A 5371-nucleotide genomic window follows, 5' to 3' on the forward strand; every position below is an offset into this window, starting at 1 on the left:
GCTGAGCCTTAAAATACTATTTGCCTTTTCTTCTCTCATCCAGAGTGGTGTCTATGTGAAATGTGAAGACATTGCTTTGGTGACTATTGGAATGTGCAATAGTGTATTTTTTTTTTTTTTCCTTTTTCTTTGAGATATAATTTACAGTACTATTGGCTAGGTGCAGTGGCTCACCTATAATCCCAGCACTCTGGGAGGCTAAGGTGGGAGGATTGCTTAAGGTCAGAAGTTTGAGACCAGTCTGAGTGAGACCCAGACTATATATGAAATAGAAAAATTCGGCAGGTGTAATGGCCCCCGCCCCCCAGTAAGTCCCATGAGTCCCTTCCCAACTTGGAAGGCTGAGGCCAGAGGATTGCTTAAGCCCAGGAGTTGGAAGTCACAGTGAGCTATGATGATGCCACTATACTCTAGCTGGTGACAGAGTGACACTCCATCTTAAAAAAAAATTACAATACCATAAAATTTACCCTTTTAAAATACACGATTCAATGGCTTTTAGTATATTCATAAGGTTGTATGTTCATTACTTTTTAATTCCAGAATATTTTTATTATCCCCTGAAGAAACTTGTACTCATAACAATCACTTCTGATTCTCTCCTCTTACAAGCCTTTGGCAACCAGTAAGCCACTTTCTGTATGTAGAAATTTGCTTCTAGAGATACTGGACATCTCATATAAATGGAATTCTACATAGTACAGTATGTGGCTATTTTTTGGTTGGTTTCTTTCACTCAGTGTTTTCAAGGTTTGGTCATATTGTAGTGTGTATTTCTTATGTTTCAATGGTATTATAGTCCATAGAGTTACTATAGTTTGTTTATCCATTCTTCATCTTATGAACATTTGGGTTGTTTTCACTTTTTGGCTATTGTGAATAATGCTGCCATGGACGTTGTGTAAATGTTTTTGTGTGAATGTTATGTTTTTATTTCCCTTGGGTTTATACCCAGGAACAGAATTACTGGGTGTTTTGATACATTTATGTTTCTGCTAAATTGTTTTCCAAAGCTGCTGTACTGTTTTGTATTCCTGATGGCAATGTATGATGGTTCCAATTTCTCCATATCCTCACCATCACTTATTGTTGTACATCTTTTTAATTATAGTCATTGTAGTGAGTGAAATGGTTACCTCATCGTGGGTTTAATAGCTGATGAGATGTTGAGAATCTCTCATGTGCCCATTGTTCATTTGTGTATCTTTAAAAAATTTTTTTTTCTTTTTTAAATAAGCCTTGCAAATGCAAGGCCTCAAAAAATTGGTTAAAGACTCAGAGTTGTTCCTCTCCATGGAAATCTTAAGTAAAAGGTGAAAGATTTATATAATCTGAAGAGAAAAACCAGAGTATATATATTTTTAAATTTTTTGAGACAGAGTCTCATTCTGTAGCCCTGGGGTTGAGTGCCATGGCATCATCAAAGGTCACAGCAACCACAGACTCTGGAACTCAAGTGATCTTTATGCTTTAGCTTCCCACATAGCTGGGATTACAGGTTCCTGCAACACGCCTGGCTAATTTTTTCTATTTTAGTAGACAGTCTTTCTCTTGCTCAGGATGGTTGCAAACTCCAGAGCTCAAGAAATTCACTTATCTTAGGCTCTCAGAGTGCTAGGATTACAGCCATGAGCTACCCTCGGTCAGGGTCTTGCTCAGTTGCCCAGGCTGTAGGACAGTGGAATGATCATAGCTCACTGTAACCTCCATCTCCTGAGCTCAAGCCATCCTTCTTTGTGTGCCTTCTAAGTAGCTAGAACTACATCACCTGCTCATCACCAGGTCTGGTTCTTAGTTCTTTCTGCAGTGTTTTATAATTTTCAGTGTACAGGTGTTTCACTTCTTTGGTTATGTAATTCCCTAGTATTCCATTCTTTTTCATACTATTACAAATGGAATTATTTTAATTTCCCTTTAGATTATTCATTGTGTATAGAAATGCAGCTGATTTTTGTGTGTTGACTTGGTATCCTACTACTTTGCTGAATTCATTTATTCTAATAGTTTTTTATTTTGTGTGTGGAATCTTTGGGGTTTTCTGCATATAAAATCTTATCTGCAAATGGGTGATTTTACTTTTTTTCCAATTTAGATGCCTTTTAGTTCTTTGTATTGGCTAGAACTTCCAGTACTATGTTGAATAGAATGATGAACACAGGCTTTCTTCCCTTAGTCTTCATCTTAGAGAAAAAGGTTTCAGTCTTTGACCATTGAGTATGATGTCTGATACAGGTTTTTCTTCCATAGCTTTTATTATGTGGAGGTACTTTCCTTCTGTTCCTAGTTTGTTGAATGTCTTTATCATGCAGGGGTTTTGAATTTTGTCAGATGCTTTTTCGGCATCAGTTGAGATGATAGTGTGGTTTTCTTTTCTTTTCTTTTTTTTTTTTTTGAGGCAAAAGTCTCACTCTGTCCATCTGGGGTTGTGTGCTGTGGCATCATCATAGCTCACAGCAACCTTGGACTCTTAGGCTCAAGTGATCCTCATGCTTCAGCTTCTCAAGAAGCTGGGACTACAGGTGCCTACCACACCATCTGGCTAATTTTTCTATTTTTAGTAGAGATAGGGTCTCTCTCTGGTTCAGGATGGTTTCAAGCTCAAGGAATCTGCCTGTCTTGGCCTCCCAAAGTGCAAGGATGAGGCATGAACCATGGTGCCTGGCAGGTTTTTTTCTTCTGTAAATTTGGCATAATATGTTGATTCTTTTCATATGTGGAACCATACTTGCATTCCAGGAATAAATCTTGCTTCATCATAGTATATAATCCTTTGAATATCCTGCTGAATTTGGTTTGGTAGTATTCTGTCAAGGATTTTTGCATCAGTGTTCATAATATTTTATTCATACTGAAATATTTTTTATGACATAAATATTGTCAGTGGGCAACATGCATGTAGTATAAAAATAAACATTAAAACAAAAGAATGGCAAATATATCAGACATTTTTTTAAACAAATAATATTGTTAAAATAAAATTAAACTGTAAAGCAAAAAGCGTTATTAGGAATAAATAAATTCAGTGCATGGGACAATAGTTTTTTTTTTAGACAGAGCCTCAAGCTGTTCCCCTGGGTAGAGTGCTGTGGCATCACAGTTCACAGCAACCTCCTACTCCTGGGCTCAAGCGAGTCTCCTGCCTCTGCCTCCCAAGTAGCTGGGATTACAGGTGCCACCACAACGCCCAGCTATTTTTTGGTTGCAGCCATCGTTGTTTGGCAGGCCTGGGCTGGATTTGAACCCACCACTTTAGATGTATGTGGCTGGCACCTTAGCCACTTGAGCCACATGCACCGAGTCATTAAGCTTCTTTTTTGTCTTTTTTTTTTTCTTTGAGACAGAGTCTTAAGCTGTCACTCTGGGTAGAGTGCTGTGTCGTCACAGCTCACAGCAACCTCAAACTCTTGGGCTTAAGCTATTCTCTTGCCTCAGCCCCCCAAGGAGCTGGGACTACAGGCATCTGCCACAACGCCTGGCTATTTTTAAGTTGTAGTTGTCGTTGTTTTGGCGGGCCTAGACTGAATTATAACTCAACATCTCCTGTGTATGTGGCTGGCACCCTAGCTGCTTGAGCTACAGGTCCCGAACTTTAAGCTTCTTTATATCTCATAACATTCAAATATGTTTAGTCAGGATTACAGAAAGAAGCAGGCAAATAACTAAAATGATCACATATTTGTCAAGTGTGTCAATACCTGACTTAACAACAGGTAATTGGAAAGTGCATCCTCTTCTCATGCACTATGAAATATTGATAAAAATTGACTGTGCTATAAGTATAAGACAGTCTTCAAAAATGACATTCAGACATGGCTATGCAGCTGTATTCATTTAGAAATGAAAATGAAAAATTAACCAAAGATTATATGTTAATTTTTTTATTTTTTAAGATTTCAAATTAACATGAGGGTGCAAATGTTTAGGTTACCTTGTTTTCAATTCTAAAGTAAAGTTCAAGTTGTAGTTGAGTCTTTGACCCAGGGGATATGGCGAACACCTTCCAGTTATGCACATTAGGTGAGATCAAGGTAATCTCCCACCCTGTCCCCCTCCACTCTCTCTTATCTCTCCTTCTCCTTGCTAGACTATATTTGTGTTTTATCTTTTGTGTAGGCATATAGTTGTTTATATATTAGTTTCATACTAGCGTTGAGTACATTGGGTATTTTTTTTTCCATTCTTGAGATATTTTAGTAAAAAGAATGTGTTTCAACTGCACGTAAACACCAAAGATGTAAAGTTTCCATCTTTTGATGGCTGAATAGTACTCCATGGTATACCTATACCAGTTTGTTGATCCATTTATGGGTTGATAGGCATTAGGTTGCTTGCATGATGCATATGATTCATTTTTAACACATTAGTGATTCATTTAGTGACATTAAGTACATTGACATTATTGTATACCACCACCATCTATCTCTAGAGTGTTATCATTTTCCCAAACTGAAACTCTCTGCCCATTAAACAATAAGTCACTTTTCTATCTAGCTCACTTTCTACACAGTAGAATGGCAACCACCATTCTACTTTCTTGCACTATGAATTTGACTATGTTAGGTATATCATATAGGTAGAATCATACGATATTTGTACCTTTTTGACTGTCTTATTTAATGAAGTATGTTCAGGATACATCTATGTTGTACCCTGTGTTAGAATTTTCTATTTTTTAAAGGCTGAATAATCTTCCGTTGTATGAATATACCATATTTTGTTTATCCATTCATTTGTTGATAGGCACTTGAGTTGCTTTCACCTTTTGGCTATTGTAAATAATCCTGTGAACACTGATGTTAAATATCTGTTCACATCTGCTTTCAGTTCTTTGGATGTATATAACCAGAAAGTAGAATTTTTGTGTCCTTCCGTCTGTAATTTTTTTTAGGAGCTGACATACTCTAAAAACTTAATATTTTTGAAGGACAAAAGTTTTAAGTTTTGATACAAGTACAATTTATTCATCTTTTCTTTGGTATTCTCTGCCTAAGAAATCATTGCCTAATCAAGATAATGAAGATTTACTGCCATGTTTTCTTTTTCTTTTTTTTGAGACAGAATTTCACTATGTTGCCTTAGGTAGAGTGCTGTGGTGTCACAGCTCATAGCAACCTCAAACTCTTGGGCTTAAGCGATTCTCTTGCTTCAGCCTCCCAAGTAGCTGGGATTATAGGCACCCCCTACAATGCCCAGCTATTTTGTTGTTGTTGAGCAGGCCTGGGCTGGTTTCGAACCCACCAGCCCCCATGCGTGTGGCCAGTGCCCTAACCACTGAGCTACGGGTACCGAGTCTGCTGTTTTCTTTGAGTATAAGTTTTACACTTTTAGCTCCTACATTTAGATCTTTGATCCATTTTTTTTTTTTTTTTTT

General features: G+C 37.3%; 1 protein-coding gene and 1 non-coding gene across 5 annotated transcripts in view; one reads left to right on the top strand and one right to left on the bottom strand.

The window, feature by feature from the left end:
* ZCCHC11 (zinc finger CCHC-type containing 11) overlaps positions 1-5371 on the top strand; it is a 123176-nt gene that overhangs the window by 4734 nt on the left and 113071 nt on the right. The gene's annotated exons all lie outside the window — the stretch shown is intronic.
* LOC111728462 lies at positions 1236-1353 on the bottom strand. The gene has a single exon (XR_002775744.1). It is a non-coding gene; the product is annotated as a U5 spliceosomal RNA (small nuclear RNA).

This window comes from Otolemur garnettii, unplaced genomic scaffold, assembly GCF_000181295.1.
Source record: "Otolemur garnettii isolate 467f Iridium unplaced genomic scaffold, OtoGar3 scaffold00159, whole genome shotgun sequence".
Lineage (NCBI taxonomy): Eukaryota > Metazoa > Chordata > Mammalia > Primates > Galagidae > Otolemur > Otolemur garnettii.